This window comes from Tamandua tetradactyla, chromosome 2, assembly GCF_023851605.1.
Source record: "Tamandua tetradactyla isolate mTamTet1 chromosome 2, mTamTet1.pri, whole genome shotgun sequence".
NCBI classification, from domain to species: Eukaryota; Metazoa; Chordata; class Mammalia; order Pilosa; family Myrmecophagidae; genus Tamandua; species Tamandua tetradactyla.
The window spans coordinates 193,335,185-193,353,248 of NC_135328.1; the positions used below are offsets into that span (position 1 = coordinate 193,335,185).

General features: G+C 39.6%; 1 protein-coding gene across 6 annotated transcripts in view; it reads right to left on the bottom strand.

Moving 5' to 3' along the window:
* The window catches only part of ZBTB8A (zinc finger and BTB domain containing 8A), a 105,974-nt gene that overhangs the window by 77,263 nt on the left and 10,647 nt on the right, over positions 1-18,064 (bottom strand). For 2 of the 6 annotated variants that reach the window (XR_013171114.1, XM_077150456.1), the window contains exon 1: positions 3,653-3,752. The exons of 1 other annotated variant lie outside the window; for it this stretch is intronic. The gene's annotated coding sequence lies outside the window, so the exon portion shown is untranslated. Of the gene's footprint in view, positions 1-1,200; positions 1,377-3,652; positions 3,753-18,064 lie in introns of those variants that run through there. 3 more of the 6 variants (XM_077150457.1, XM_077150458.1, XM_077150460.1) reach the window with 3 other exon arrangements.

An 18,064-nucleotide genomic window follows, 5' to 3' on the forward strand; every position in this document is an offset into this window, starting at 1 on the left:
TTAAAATTAAGCTGGATTAATAATGGGATAGTCACATGGAAAAAGAATGAAATGTGACCCCCACCACATAGCATACAAAAAAAAAAATTAAGCTGGATTTACATGTCACCTTACACCTTACATACAGGTTAAAGACTTAAATGTGAAAAGCAAACCATAAAATTTCAAAGAGAAAATATGGAAGATTTCTTTAATAAACCTGGAGTGGAAAAGAACTTTCTAACCATGATTCAAAATTCAAAAACCATCAAAGAAAAGATTGATACAATTGATTACATAAAGATAAAATAAAACTTCTGTATGGCAAAAAATACCATGAGCAAATGCAAAAGAGAAATGATAAAATGGTGACAACCTCTTTCAGGGGAAAGGTGATCTCTATAATATATACCAAGCTTCTAGAAACCTGCTTAGAAAAAAAACGATGACCTAAGAAAAATAGACAATGGAGAGGTCACAGAAGAAACACAAATGTTCCTTAATTATATGGACGTTTAACCTCATTCATAAAAATATGTGAATTAAAACCACACTAATATATGGCAAAACTGAAAAAAATCTGATAACTGATAAGGCTATGGGAAAACAAGTATTCTCAATCATTGCTACCAGAAATATAAATTGATACAACTCTATGGATGGCAATTTGGCAACAGCTCCCAAAATTACAAATACATATAATCTCTGACTCAGCAATTTCACTTCCGGAATTTATCCTACAGGTATGCTTGGATGTGATCAAAATGACACATGCATATGGTTAGTCACTGCAGCACTGCGTATGTTAGCAAAATATTAGAAAATGTCCATCAATAGGGGATATTTAAAGAAATCATACTATGTGAGTATAACAGACTATTAACAGCTGTAAATAAAGATGACAAAACACTATGTACTGATATGGAAAGGTGGCTATGATAAAGTAAAAAAAAAAGCAACTGTAGAACAGTATATACGGTATATATCAAATGAGAGAGAACAAAAGCAGAAATTCTGAAAGGATTAATAAGAAATCTGGACTCGTGGTTCTCAATTGGGGTTAGAGTGGAATCTGGAAGACAGGAGACAAGGATGGGAGGGAGATTTCTTATGGTATATTTTTCAATATATTTTGAGTTTTGAATCACATAATTATATTCAGAAATAAAATTTTTGAAAGTTTGTCAAACAAGTGGGTAAAATATTAACTATGAATCTCACATTTAACCAGATCCAGGTAGCAGCAATTCAGAACTGAAATATCTTGGGAGCTCCTGGAGTGATGATACTCTCAGTCTTCATTTAAATAAGATTCATGGGCTACATGCGCAGGTGACAAGATGACATTCCATTATGAAACTCCAACAGGCTGTATCTTTTTTTTTTCCAGGCTGTATCTTTACCAGGAAAAAGAGAAACTGAGAACTAAGCTACTTCCAGGGGAATAGCTATTCTATTACAATCCTCAGGGGTTAATGGCTTGAACGCGGTGATGATGGCAGGAATGGAAAGAAAGGATCAGGTGCGGAAGACTTGAATGGGAAATGAATCCATGGACCTTGATGGCTGATTGGTTGTGGAAAGCTAGAGAGTTAAAAAGAGATGACTGTGATTTTTCAAATCTAAGTGTTGGGAAGTCAAGAGGAAGAGCTGGTTTAGAGGATAAGCAATGACTTTAATTTAAGGATGTTGTATTTGACATGAGTGAGAAATAAGGTAGAGATGGCAGAAGGCCATTGGAAATGGATAAGCATTTATCCATTTATTTCCAATGGCTCAGAAGAGAAATCAGACTTGAAGTTAGAGATTTAGATGTCTACCAGTGGAGATCAGGCTGTTAGAGGGGGGTAAAGGGACTCAGTGGAAACACAGGCTGGGATGAGAACCTGGGGAGCTGCACACATTTGTGGAGTAGAATGGGGAAGAGAAACCAGCGCTACAGACAAAATTACAGGGACAATCAGGAGAGTATTGTGACTTAGCCAAGGGTGAGGAGTTTCAAAAAATATGCAGTAATGGGGTCAACCTGATGAGAAATGAAAGGGTCAAGAGGCAATGACAATAGTAGCAAAATGCTTTATCTCAAAAAATTGACTCAAAATTGACCAACAATAAAGAAGAATCAAGATTAAATATAAGAACCAAAACTCTTAGAAAACATAGGGAAATATTTTTAATACCTTGTGTTATCTTAGATATAATACCCAAAATGTGGACAATAAAAGAAAAAAAGATAAACTAGACTTCATTAAAATTCCAAACTTTTGTGTCTCAAAGGACATTATAGAGAAAATGAAAAGACAACCCATAGAATAGGAGAAAATAGTAAATGCCCATCAACAGATGAATGGATAAACAAAATGTGGTATATACTTGCAATGGAGTATTATTCAGTCACAAAAAGAAATGAAATTCTGATACATTCTACAATACAGATGGACTTTGAAGACATTATGTTGAGTGAAATCAGATACAAAAGGACAGATATTATATTTTTTCATTTATAAGAAATAACTAGGATATGCAAATTCATAGAGATAGAAAATAGATTACAGGTTACTAGGGGTAGGGAGAAAGGGAATGGGGAGTCAATAATTAATGGGTGTAGTGTTTCTGTTTGGGAACGTTTTGGTAACAGATGGTGGTGATGAGAGCACAACATTGTGAAAGTAATTAGTGCCAGTGAATTGTATCCTTGAAGGTGGTTAAAATAGGGAATGTTATGTTACCACAATAAAAAAAAAGGAAAAAATATGCATTATCTCATTTAATCCTCACATACAACAACCTATCAGGTAGGTGGTATTACTGTTTCTAAGTTACAGAAAAGGGCATCAAGCCAGACAGTGACTCTGAAGCTTCCTTCATCACAGCCTGGGATCAGTGATGCAGATCAGGGTTTGATATCAGTTCTACCACTCAACTAGCTATATGTCCATGGGCAAGTAACTTCACTTTTCCAGCCTAAATTTCTGTCATAGATTGAATTGTGTCCCTCTAAAAGATATGCTGATATCCAAACCTCGAGTCTCATGAATGTGACGCTGCTTTGCGTCTTTGGAGATGTCATTAGTTAAGATGAGGCCAAACTGGATGAGGGTTGGCTATAATCTGATATGATGGGTGTCCTTCTCAAAAGAGGAAATTTGGACACAGACTGAGAGAGAAGATAGCCATGCGATGGCAGCAGAGATTGGGTGGTGCCACCAGCCAAAGAACACCATCAGCTGTCAGCAGACCACCACTAGAACTCTACGGGCATCAGAGGAAGCATGTGCTGATACCCTGGGATAGGATTTCTGGCCTCCAGATCTGGGTGTTTTAAGTCACCCAGTTTGTGGTACTTAGTTACAGCAGCCCTAGGAAACTAAGATAATTTCCTTCTCTGAAAATCGAGGGGATTAGTCTAGATATTCTTCCACTCTTATGTTTTAGGATTCTGTGAGTCAAGTAAAATGAAAGAGATACATACAGAAGAGAAGCAATAAGTTCAAAATTTAATAGTATGCGAACAGGGAGAAGTAGTAAAGAAGGTGAGAATGTTGACTGTTTTATACAGTGAATGTTTGAGTATTAAGTATATAATGAGTAATAAAATATATAACTGCAAAATTCTTCTTTTTATTTAGTTAAAGAAGTTACTTATAATATCAAGAATTAAAATTTTTCATACCTGGAAATTTATGGATGCTTCTCCTGAAACCCTGTTGAGTCAACTGAATGGAGTAAAGTAAGTTCCAAGTCAAACACAATTTATATCTGGAGGATTGTCCTGTAGAGAGAGAAAAATAGTTACTTATAATGTACTTTTATAATAAGAGGCAGAAACATCTACTATAAAACATAATAAATATTGATTTAAATAAATTACATAAGAGCATTACCAGGTATCATCAACAACAGCAGAATATGCTGTTGCACACAGATCATTCTCTAAGATCAAATGTTAGGTCACAAAATAATAAATTCGTACAGCTATGAATGCCTATATTAAAACAGAATAAAGATCTCAAATCAATAACCTACCATCACACCTAGAGGACATAGAGAAAGAAGTACAAACTGAACCTAAAAACGGTAGAAAAAAGAAATAATAAAGATTAGTGTGGACATAATTGGAAAAGTGTATTAGTTAGGGTTCTCTAGAGAAACAGAATCAACAGGGAACACTTGCAAATATAAAATTTATAAAAGTGTCTCACGTGACCGTAGGAACGCAGAGTCCAAAATCCACAGGGCAGGCTGCGAAGCTGATGACTCCAATGGATGGCCTGGATGAACTCCACAGGAGAGGCTCGCCAGCCAAAGCAGGAATGCAACTTATCTCCTCTGAGTTCTCCTTAAAAGGCTTACCATGATTGCATTTAGCATCACTAATTGCAGAAGACACTCCCCTTTGGCTGATCACAAATGGAATCAGCTGTGGATGTAGCTAACGTGATCATAACCTAATCCTATGAAATGTCCTCATTGCAACAGACAGGCCAGTGCTTACCCAATCAGACGAACAGGTACCACAACATGGCCAAGTTGACACCTGTCCCTAACCATGACAGTCCACCCCTTGTCAACTTGGCACCTATACCTTAGATTTCCAAATGAAAACAAAAATAAGCACACATTTTTTCTTTTACCTGACAATACTCAACTGTCCTGCATATAACTGGAAACACATTAAATCTCTCCAGAATAGGGTGCAAATCCTTGGACAACATTCATTCTTAAACTTGATATCTTACAACTTAAATAGTATAACACAAACAAAACAGCATTACAGTCCTCGTTTCTGTAACTGATCACGTGGTCGAAGTTCATATTTATCACTACCTTCTTCCACTACCCATTCCATGTTCCCTTTCCCCTCAGCAAGCACTTCAGCTGGCCGTGGTTCTTTGCCTGGTGGGGTGACCCAAACCTTCATTCCTGAAGTCTCAGAGCCATTAGTGGTCCTGCCTGGATTGTGTTGTTGCAGTTTTCCATTGATTTTAATCACAGGGCATGGTAGTACTAATAGACGCCCCAGGGGATCTCCTATATTCCAAGAAAACTCTTCTTTACCTCCATTATGTAGTTGCAGTCCTACTTCCTTCTGATAGTCAGGGTCAATTACCCCAGACAATAATGTAATTCCCTTCTTGGTGTGTTGATCCAGAGGCATAAGTAGCCCAAAGTGGCCAGGTGGCAATCTTAACTTCCAGTTCAGTGGTATCACTGTTGTTTCTCCTGGAGAAAGCACACCCCGTTTTGGAACTAAAACCTGTAGACCAGCAGAACTCAGGGTAGCAGGGACAGGAAGCAAAAATTTTCCCAGTGGATCACTAGGAGTAATAGTGAGTGGCACCACACCCATTTCCACCCCTTGGTTCCTGGACCCATGGATCCTGGCTATGGGAGAAACAGCACCATACAGTGGACGCTGATTCAGAGCATACACAGCTTCCTGGAGAACATTACCCCAGCCTTTCAAGTTTTTGCCACCTAGTTGGCACCGTAATTGAGTTTTCAAAAGGCCATTCCACCGTTCTATCAATCCAGCTGCTTCTGGATGATGGGGAACATGGTAAGACCAGAGAATTCCATGAGCATGTGCCCATTCCCGCACTTCATTTGCTGTGAAGTGTGTTCCTTGATCCGAAGCAATGCTATGTGGAATACCATGGCGATGGATAAGGCATTCTGTAAGCCCACGGATAGTAGTTTTGGCAGAAGCATTGCGTGCAGGGAAAGCAAACCCATATCCAGAGTATGTGTCTATTCCAGTTAGAACAAATCGCTGCCCCTTCCATGAAGGGAGTGGTCCAATGTAATCAACCTGCCACCATGTAGCTGGCTGGTCACCTCGGGGAATGGTGCCATATCGGGGGCTGAGTGTGGGTCTCTGCTGCTGGCAGATTGGGCACTCAGCAGTGGCTGTAGCCAGGTCAGCCTTGGTGAGTGGAAGTCCATGCTGCTGAGCCCATGCATAACCTCCATCCCTACCACCATGACCACTTTGTTCATGAGCCCATTGGGCAATAACAGGAGTTGCTGGGGAAACAGGCTGACTGGTATCCATAGAACGGGTCATCTTATCCACTTGATTATTAAAATCTTCCTCTACTGAAGTCACCCTCTGGTGTGCATTCACATGGGACACAAATATCTTCATGTTTTTAGCCCACTCAGAAAGGTCTATCCACATACTTCTTCCCCAGACCTCTTTGTCACCAATTTTCCAATTATGGTCTTTCCAAGTCCCTGACCATCCAGCCAAACCATTAGCAACAGCCCATGAGTCAGTATACAAACGCACCTCTGGCCAGTTTTCCTTCCAAGCAAAATGAACAACCAGGTGCACTGCTCGAAGTTCTGCCCACTGGGAGGATTTCCCCTCACCACTGTCCTTTAAAGACACCCCAGAAAGGGGTTGTAATGCTGCAGCTGTCCACTTTCGGGTGGTACCTGCATATCGTGCTGAACCATCTGTAAACCAGGCCCGAGTTTTCTCTTCCTCAGTCAATTCACTGTAAGGAACTCCCCAAGAGGCCATAGCTCTGGTCTGGGAAAGAGAAGGTAATGTGGCAGCAGGAGTGGAAACCATGGGCATCTGTGCCACTTCTTCATGTAACTTACTTGTGCCTTCAGGACCTGCTCTGGCTCTATCTCGTATATACCATTTCCACTTTACAATAGAGTGCTGCTGTGCACGCCCAACTTTATGGCTTGGTGGGTCAGACAACACCCAACTCATGATAGGCAACTCAGGTCTCATGGTAACTTGGTGGCCCATGGTTAAGCGTTCAGTCTCTACTAAGGCCCAGTAGCAGGCCAAAAGCTGTTTCTCAAAAGGAGAGTAGTTATCTGCAGCAGATGGTAAGGCTTTGCTCCAAAATCCTAAGGGTCTGCGTTGTGATTCTCCTACTGGGGCCTGCCAAAGGCTCCAGACAGCATCTCTATTTGCCACTGACACTTCCAGCACCATTGGATCTGCTGGATCATATGGCCCAAGTGGCAGAGCAGCTTGCACAGCAGCCTGGACCTGTCGCAGAGCCTCCTCTTGTTCAGGTCCCCACTCAAAATTGGCAGCTTTTCTGGTCACTCGATAAATGGGCCGGAGTAGCACACCCAAATGAAGAATATGTTGTCGCCAAAATCCAAAAAGACCAACTAGGCGTTGTGCCTCTTTTTTGGATGTGGGAGGGGCCAGATGCAGCAATTTATCCTTCACCTTAGAAGGGATATCTCGACAAGCCCCACACCACTGGACACCTAGAAATTTTACTGAGGTGGAAGGCCCCTGTATTTTTGTTGGATTTATCTCCCATCCTCTGACACGCAAATGCCTTACCAGTAAATCTAGAGTAGTTGCTACTTCTTGTTCACTAGGTCCAATCAACATGATATCATCAATATAATGGACCAGTGTGATGTCTTGTGGGAGGCAGAAACGATCGAGGTCTCTGCGAACAAGATTATGACATAGGGCTGGAGAGTTGATATACCCCTGAGGTAGGACAGTGAAAGTATATTGCTGACCTTGCCAGCTGAAAGCAAACTGTTTCTGGTGGTCCTTACTAATAGCTATTGAGAAAAAAGCATTTGCCAGATCAATAGCTGCATACCAGGTACCAGGGGATGTATTGATTTGCTCAAGCAATGATACTACATCTGGAACAGCAGCTGCAATTGGAGTTACCACCTGGTTGAGTTTACGATAATCCACTGTCATTCTCCAAGACCCATCTGTTTTCTGCACAGGCCAAATAGGAGAGTTGAATGGGGATGTGGTGGGAATCACCACCCCTGCATCTTTCAAGTCCTTAAGAGTGGCAGTAATCTCTGCAATCCCTCCAGGAATACGGTATTGCTTTTGATTTACTATTTTGCTTGGTAGGGGCAGTTCTAGTGGCTTCCACTTGGCCTTTCCCACCATAATAGCCCTCACTGCACGAGTTAGAGAACCAACGTGGGGATTCTGCCAGTTGCTCAGTATGTCTATGCCAATTATACATTCCGGAACTGGGGAAATAACTACAGGATGGGTCCGGGGGCCCACTGGACCCACTGTGAGACGGACCTGAGCTAAAACTCCATTGATCACCTGGCCTCCATAAGCCCCCACTCTGACTGGTGGTCCAGAGTGACGTTTTGGGTCCCCTGGAATTAATGTCACTTCTGAACCAGTGTCTAATAATCCCTGAAATATCTGATCATTTCCTTTTCCCCAATGCACAGTTACCCTGGTAAAAGGCCGTCGGTCTCCTTGAGGAAGACTTAGAGGAAGGTCAACAGTATAAATTTGTGGCAGTGTAACAGGTTTCTTCCCCATAGGGACCTGGCCTCCCCTTCATTCAAGGGGCTCAGGGTCTGTAAACTGTTTCAAGTCTGGAAATTGATTAAGGGGCCGTGATTCTGTGTTTTTGTAATTCAGGTTAGACTTCTGTTCCCTTGACCTAGAACTCTTTTGTTTATACAGCTCCAACAAGAATTTAGTAGACTGCCCTTCTATTGTATTTCTAGGCACCCCATGATTTACTAGCCAATGCCACAAATCTCTGCGTGTCATATAATTTTGATGCCTCCTTTGAGTTTGTTGTCTATTATAATACCCACGTCTACCCTGTCTTTGGTGATTAAGTGCTGCCACCTGGCTTCTGCCAACTCGGGATCCTGTCATCCCCATTGTGTTTAAGGATTCCAGCTCAGTGACAGCAGTTCCTACAGTAATATCTGACCTACAGAGAATTGCAACCACAGAGCTCTTGAGGGATGATGGTGCTAGTCTCACAAACTTATTTCTCACTGTTCTGGTAAAAGGTGCATCTTCTGGACATTCCTGGGGTGTAAGAGCAGGCTTTGCATGATAAATCCACTCTAACATCCCAATCTCTCTAAGCCTCTGGATCCCCTCATCTACATTATACCAGGGAAGTTCTGGCATTTCAACCTCAGGTAATGTTGGCCACCTTTTGATCCATGTTTCAACCAACCACCCAAACAAGCTGTTAACACCTTTTCTAACTGCTCTAGCTATAACATTGAATGCAGAATCTCTGCTTAGTGGGCCCATATCAATAAATTCAGCCTGATTCAGCCTTATATTCCTCCCACCATTATCCCACACTCTTAAAATCCATTGCCACACATATTCCCCTGATTTCTGTCTATATAAATTGGAAAACTCACACAGTTCTTTTGGAGTATAACGTACCTCCTCATGTGTGATACTTTGTACCTCACCTTTAGGGGCCTGTTGGGACTTTAGTCTAGTTATAGGTCTAGAAGAAATGAGGGGTGGTGGGGGTGGGTCATGAAAAGAATTAGAAATATCTTCCAAGCCATTTGCTTCAGGGCTTTCATTTGCAGTTTCATCTGGTGAAACAGGATTAATAACTCTAGGGCTAATCCCTTCAGGAGGAGGTTGGGTGGCCAATTCCTCAAGGCAGGCTGAAGGTGGGGCAGCTATGTCCTCAGGGCAGACTATTACAGGGTTATCTAAAGAAGGCTCAGCATGGTCTAGGGTTTCAACCTCACCCCCAACATCATTATCAATCCATATGTCACCATCCCATTTTTCAGGGTCCCACTCCTTTCCAATCAATGCCCTCACTTTAACGGCAGACACCATGCAAGACTGAGATTTCAGTTTACGTTGTAAAGTTGCTACTCTAACAATAAGATTCTGAGTCTGATTTTCAGAGATCTCAAGTCTACGGCTATAGGAAATAAAATTTTCCTTGAGGATACTCATAGAAACCTCTACATCTTTCAGACGGCACTTAAGCTTCTTGTTTGAAGCCTTAAGCCCATCCCTTTCACCCTTTAATGCAGACAGTGTATCTAACAACAACCAACCAACATCTCTATAACTCTTATTTCTACAAAACTCTGTAAAGGTGTCAAGAACATTATCCCCCAGAGTCTGGCTTCGTACAAGCGAAGCATTAGGAGAATCGAATGATGATATTTTGACTATCTCCTTTGCCAACTCAGTCCATGGATTGGGAGTGTCATTCTGATTATGGGAATCAGAGTCCTTAGTGTCTCTGAGCCCAGTCAGAGTAGAAAACCATTCATAAAAACCCATTTTTAAGATTCTGTTCCTTAAGAACCACTCCTGGTACCAAGATGTATTAGTTAGGGTTCTCTAGAGAAACAGAATCAACAGGGAACACTTGCAAATATAAAATTTATAAAAGTGTCTCACGTGACCGTAGGAACGCAGAGTCCAAAATCCACAGGGCAGGCTGCGAAGCTGATGACTCCAATGGATGGCCTGGATGAACTCCACAGGAGAGGCTCGCCAGCCAAAGCAGGAATGCAACTTATCTCCTCTGAGTTCTCCTTAAAAGGCTTACCATGATTGCATTTAGCATCACTAATTGCAGAAGACACTCCCCTTTGGCTGATCACAAATGGAATCAGCTGTGGATGTAGCTAACGTGATCATAACCTAATCCTATGAAATGTCCTCATTGCAACAGACAGGCCAGTGCTTACCCAATCAGACGAACAGGTACCACAACATGGCCAAGTTGACACCTGTCCCTAACCATGACAAAAAGAGAATAGAAAAACAATTAAGACACTTAATAAATTAAAAGTTGGTTCTTTGAAAAGATCAATAAAATTGATAACAACTTCAGTTAGACTGACAATGAGAAATGAGAGAAGACAGAAATAACTAAAATCTAAAATGAAGAGTGGGGCATTACTACTGAGCTTTCAGAAAATAAAAGGATTATAAGAATGTACTATTATAAATGATATACCAGAACTAGATAATCTAGGGGAAATAGATAAATATCTAGAAACACACAACTTACCTAACCTGACTCAAATAGAAGTAGAAGATCTTAACAGACCTATAACACGTAAAGAGAGTGAATCGGTAAACAAAAACCTACTGCCAAGCCCCACCTCAATAACGATGGCAGAATGGAGATGCTTGAGGGGTTTATCCCCCGTCAGAAGCTTTGAAAACCAGCAAGGACTAGCAGAAACAGCTTCCTAAAAACTCCTGAAAACAGTTAAAGAATTGCAGTAACAGAACAAGTACTGAAACAAGAAAAAGACCCTTTAAAAGTGATAGGATGTCACCCCCAAGAGAACCTCTTTTGTTGCTCAGATGTGGCCTCTCTCTCCAGCCAACACAGCAAGCAAACTCACCACCCTCCCCCTGTCTACAAGGGACATGAATCCCAGGGGTGTGGACCTTCCTGGCAACGTGGGACAGAAATCCCAGAATGAGCTGAGATTCAGCATCAAGGGATTGAGAAAAACTCTAGAATGAGCTGAGACCCAGCATCAAGGGATTGAGAAAACCTTCTCGACCAAAAGGGGTAAGAGTGAAATGAGACAAAGTGTCAATGGCTGAGAGATTCCAAACACAGAGGAGAGGTTATCCTGGAGGTTATTCTTACGCATTAAGTAGATATCACCTTGTTATCCAAGATGTAATGGAGAGGCTGGAGGGAACTGCCTGAAAATGTAGAGCTGTGTTCCAGTAGCCATGTTTCTTGATGATGATTGTATAATGATATAGCTTTCACGATGTGACTGCGTGATTGTGAATACTTTGTGTCTGATGCTTCTTTTATCTACCTTGTCAACAGATGAGAGGAACATATGGGATAAAAATAAATAATAGGGGGAACAAATGTTAAAATCAAAAAATAAAATAAAATAAAAAAGGTGATAGGATGTTGTAGTGCTGTGGCAGGCCCATCTCCCACACTTTCATGGCTTGGCACAGAATCAGCCCATGCTCCCAGTGAATATCCCTGATCTTGGATCCAGAGGGAACAAAGTAATCCTCATGCATATATTGAAACTGTGTATGTCTGGCCCAATCTGTCTGGTGGGGGCCTGAAGGACTCACTGTGCCAGAACTTGCCCTGCATGTAGAAGGTGGCTCAGAGCTCTCCTACAGAATGCTATGGGACAGCAATCAAGTCATGCTGCCTGTGGCAAAGGACTGCTGGCCCTAGGACACACAGTGCAGTGCCCAGGACCGTGAGGAAACCATGTCCTAGAGAAGAGAGGACATTCGTATCAGTGTAAACAGGGAATTCCTTGGGCCACAAACTCATACCCAAGAGACATGTGCTGGTTTGAGAGTATTATGTACCCATCTTGTGGGAGCTGCCGGTTCTTTTAATCCTCAGTCAGGATCAAATGTAGGCTGGAAATTTTTTATTAGATTATCCCCAAGGAGATGTGACGCACCCAATTGTGGGTGTGATCTTTTCATTAGATGGAGATATGACTCCATCCATTCTAGATTTACATTGTATATATGTTTTGATTAGTTTACTAGAATCCTTTAAATGAGGAAATATTTTGGAGAGAGTCAGAAACAACACAGCTGACAGAAGCAAGACAACCGGCAAAGAAAGCTAACACCGATGCCCTCCACATGGAGAACAGAGACACAGAGGTTTGGAGATGCCTGGAGCCCAGAAGACATCAAGCCAGAACCTGGAGAGAGCCAAGGGAAGCAGAGATGAAAGCCAGCCCCAGAGAAGCAAAGTGAGGAACCCCCACAGGAACAGAGACTGAAAGCACAGAAACCCAGGAGCAAGGGACCAGCTGATGCCAGCCAGGTGACTTCCCAGCTGATAAAGCTGTTCTGGACAGAATCAGCCTTTCTTGAGTGAAGGTAACCTCTTGTTGGTGCCTTAATTTGGACACTTTCACTTCCTTAGAACTACAAATTTGTAACTTATTAAATTCTCCTTTTAAAAGTTCTGATGTATCACATTCCGGCAGTTTGCAAACTAGAACACATTTGCAGAAAGGATCAGGGAGGCCCCTACACTTTGGCCTACAGTTATTCTCCAAACTCACTGTATGGAGAAGTCCCGAAAGAGAGCACTTACTCTGGTCAATCTGTAAAGACTGGAAAAAACTGTTTTCTTTTTTTCCTTCTCCTCCTTTTCTGTCTTCCTCTTTCCCTTCTTTTTTTTTTTTTTTTTTTTTTTTTTTTGTTTCATTAGCTCCTGGCATTCAGGGAAAGCTCTGTGATAACAATAGATGGATAAAAGCTTAAGGAACAGACGCCCCAGAGTCTTAATTCCAGCAACATTCTAAAATATCAAAATGTACAGTTTTCAAAAAAAAGATTACATAGAGAAGTTAGGATTTAACAAATAATTATCACTACTGAATCATTATAAAGATACTTCTTTTTAGTTTCTAGTGTATTAGAATGGCCAGAAGGAAAACCCTGGAATTTCTGAACTACAACCCCATACCCCTGATCATTGACAATGATTGTATAATATATAGCTTTCATCTTATGACTGTGTGGTTGTAAAAATCTTGTGACTGATACCCCCTTTATCTAGTCTATGGCTAGACAAGTAATATAATAAAGACATCAATGGGGAAAAATGATGATATAGGATATCTAGCGAGAGACAGAAGCTAGAGAAGGGGGAGTGGTTACCTGTATGTACAGAATTGTTAATGAGGTTGAAATTAAATGTTTGGGAATAGAGAGAGCTGATGGTAGCTCCTTCTTGGAATTACAAAAACTAGTAACATATTGTAGGTGAATTTGATTGATAGTGGTTGTTTAAGTTCATGTATGTAAATAAATCCTTCCATAAACTACCACAAATGTAAAAAAAAATAATAGAGGGGTATACAGGGAAAAATATAACTATTACTAACTATGGACTATAGGTAATAGTAATATTTTAAATTTTTTCATCAATAGTAACAAATGTATTACACCAATGCTATGGGTTAACAATAGTGGGGGATAAAGGGAGGGAGGATTTGGGTTTTATTTATTTTTTATTCTTATTTCTGGCCCGGAGTAATGAAAATGTTCTAAAATCAACCATGGATATATAAGTACAACTATGTGATCGTGACACTGTGAGCCAGTGACTGTATACTTTGGATGATTAGTGTGGTGTATGAATATATCTCAGTAAAACTGAAAAAAAAAAAGATTACAAAACACACAAAGAAACAGGAAGTGATATCCCCACAAAGGAGAAAAATAAAGCATTAGAAACCATTCTTTAATAAGGAGGATCAGACCGCAGTCACTCCAGACGAAGACTTTAAAAAATTATCCTAAATATGCTGAAACAGTTAAAGGAAAGCATGGACAAAGAACTAACAGAAATAATGAAAACAACATATAAACACAAAGAAAATATCAAAGGAGAGATGGAAATTATGAAAGGGAACCAAACAGAGCTGAAAACTTTAGTAATAGAAATTCAAAATTTCCTACAGGGGTTCAACAGCATATTTGAGCTGGCAGAAGAATCAATGAACTAGAAAACATGACAATTGACATTACCCAGTCTGAGAAGCAGAAAGAGGAAAGAATGAAAAAAAGTGAGCAGAGCCTGAGGAATCTTGGGACATCTTAGCATACTAATAAATGCATTGTAGAAGTCAAAGAAGGGAAAAAAAGAGAGAAAGAGGTAGAGAGAATATTCAGAGAAATAATGGCTAGAAACTTTCCAAATTTAACAAAAGACATGAATATATACATCCAGGTTGCTCAATAAACTCCAAAAAGGATAAACACAAATAGACCCATACTACATCATGTTATAATCAGACTCTCAAATGTCAAAGATGAAGAGATCATTCTGAAAGCCATAAGAGGAAAGCAATGTACCACATACAAGGGAGCCTAAATAAGATTGTTGATTTCTCATTGGAAACCATGGAAGCAAGAAGACAGTCAGATGACATATTAAAAAGTGCTGAAAGCAAAAATTGCCAACCAGGAATTCTGCATCTTGGCAAAACTGTCTTTCAAAAACGAGGGAGGAATTAAGACATTCCCAGATAAACAAAAATTGAGAGTTAATCACCATTAGACCACCCCTATAAGAAATACTAAAGAGAGTTGGGCAATTTGAAAGGAATGGACATTGGACAATTAATTAAAGCCACACAAAGAAATAAAGATCTCTGGTAAAGATAATGACATGGTAAATACAAATACCAGTACTATCATACTTTTTATTTGTAACTCCACTTTTTACTTCCTATAGGATCTAAAAGGCAAATGCATAAAATGTAATGATAAATCAATGGTTTGGGACTCATAATGTATAAATATGTAATTAGTGACAAGAATTATATAAAGGTGAGGGGACAGAGAAAGAAAGATATTAAGTTGGTGTCAAAACAAACAAGATTGTTATAGATTTTCAGTGTTAAATTTAAGCTTCATGGTAACCACAAAGAAAATAAAAGAGAACAAGCATACTCAGAGACAAAAGAACACTATGGTGGGGGGGCAGCAGTAATGGGGAGTTGATGCAAAATGAGTGTGGGGTTTTGTTTGTGGTGAAGGGAAAGTACTACATGTTGGAAGATAGTGAGGGTACTGCAATACTATAAATGTGATTAATCTCACTGAATGGTATGCTTGGAAGGAGTTGAAATAGGAAGATTTACATTGTATATATGTTTCCACAATTAGAAAAAAAGGAAGGAACGAGGGAAGGAAAGAGAGAGAAACTTAAGAAATAATGACAATTAAATGCAATACATGATACTGGATGGGATCTAAGAATGGAGGAGAAAAAGCTCCAAAGAATAAGAAAAAACTGAAATACAGAATGTAAGCTTTATATCAACATTAATTTTCCTGAACTTGATAACTGCACTTACAGTGATTACATAAGTGAATATCCTTGTTCATAGGAAATGTACATGGAAGTATTATGTGTTCAAGGAGCATATGTATAACCTGCTCTGAAATGTTCAGAAAATAGGTAGATAGATATATAGATGATAGATAAAGTGATTCAACAAAGGTAGATCTGGATATCTGGAGGAGAAGATATGTTGGAGTAGTCTGTATGGGGTTTATATTATTTTTGCAAGTCTTGGGTAAGTTTGAAATTATTTTAAGGTAAAAAGTTTAAAAAATAATAAAAAAGCACCTCCCAACAAAGAAAAATCCAGGGTCAGAATGCTTCATTGCTGAATGTTACTAAACATTCAAAGAAGAATTAACACCAATCCTCCTCAAATTTTTCCAAACAACTGAAGAGTAGGGAATTCTTGCTATCCTATCCTAAGAGGCCAATATTACCTTAATACCAATGCCAGATAAAGACATTGTCATGGTCAGGTTCGTGTGTCAACTTGGCCAGGTAGTGGTACCTGTTTGTCCGGTTGGACAAGTGCTGGCCCGTTTGTTGCGATGAGGACATTTCATAGAATTAAATCATGATCACACCGGCTACATCCACAACTGATTCCATTTGTAATTAGTCAAGGGGAGTGTCTTCTTTAATGAGTGATGCTTAATCTAATCACTGGAAGCCTTTTAAGGAAGATTCAGAAGAGACAGGCTCTCTTCCTGCTTCAGCCAGCAAGCCTCTCCTGTGGAGTTTGTCCAGACCCTCCATCAGAATCGTCAGCTTCACAGCCTGCCCTACAGATTTTAGACTCTACATTCCCATGGTTACGTGAGACACTTTTATAAGTTTTATATTTTCGAACATTTCTTGTTGATTCTGTTTCTCTAGAGAACCCTAACTAATACAGACAACATAAGACAAGAAAACTAAAGACTAATTTTCCTTATGAATCTAGATACCAAAATCCTCATTAAAATACTAGCAAATTGAATCCAACAGCATATTAAAAGAATTATATACCATAACCAAATGGGATTATTTTAGGAATGCAAGAGTGGTTCAACATAAGGAAATCAATTAACATAATGTACCACATTAATAGGATGAAAGGGAAAATCACATGATCATCTCAGTTGATGTAGAAAAGGCATTTGACACGATCCCATGCCCTTTCTTTTTTTAAAATATTTTTATTGATAAATCTTCACATACATACATTCCATACATGGTATACAATCAATGGCTCACAAAATCATAACATAGTTATGCATTCACCACCATGATTATTTTTAGAACATCTGCATCACTCCAGAAAAAGAAATAAAAAGAAAAAACTCATACATACCATACCACTTACACCTCCCTCTCATTGAGCGCTAGTATTTCTATCTACCCAATTTATTTTACCCCTTATGCCCCATTTATTTATTTTTTATCCATATATATATATGGATAAAATATATATATATATATTTCCTAATATATCCATAGATATATATGGATAAATATATATATATTTATTTATTTATTTTTTTCTGTATGGGCAGGCACTGGGAATAGAACCCGAGTCTCCAGCATGGCAGGCGAGAACTCTGCCTGCTGAGCCACTGTGGTCTGTCCTTTATCCATATTTTTTTTACTCATCTGTCCATACCTTGGATAAAAGACACAAGGTTTTCATAAGCACATAGTCACATTGCAAAAGCTATATCTTTATACAATTATCTTCAATAATCAAGGCTACTGGAACACAGCTCAGCAGTTTCAGGTACTTTCCTCTAGCCACTCCAATACACCATAAACTAAAAAGGGATATCTATATAATACATAAGAATAACTTCCAGGATAACCTCTAACTCTGTTTGAAATCTCTCAGCCACCGAAACCTTATTTTATCTCATATCTCTCTTCCTCCTTTTGGTCAAGAAGGCTTTCTCAATTCCTTGATGCCAGGTCCCGGCTCATCTCGGAATTTCTGTTCCATTTGCCAGGGAGATTTACACCCCTGGGAATCATGTCCCACATAGTAGGGAGGGCAATGTGTTCACCTGCTCCCATGCCCTTTCTTGATAAAACACTCAGAAAAACAGGAATAGAAGGTAATTTCCCCAGTGATAAAGTCATATATGAAAACCCCACAGCTAACAGTATACTCCAGTGATGAAAGATTTTCAGTCTTTCACAAGAAAAGGACACCCACTTTCATTACTGCTATTCAACATTCTACTGCCAGTGCTAGCCAGAGAAATTGGGCAAGAAAAAAATAATAAAAGGCATCAAAATTGGAAAGGAAGAAGTAAAACTTTCTCTACTCACAGGTGAGATAATCTTATATTTAGAAAACACTGAAAATCCACAAGAAAGGAGTAGAGTTAATAAATGAATTCAGCAAAATTGCAGGTTAAAAGATTAACATGCAAAGCCAGTCAGGTCTCTATATACCAGCAAATAATATTCTGAAATGGAAGTCA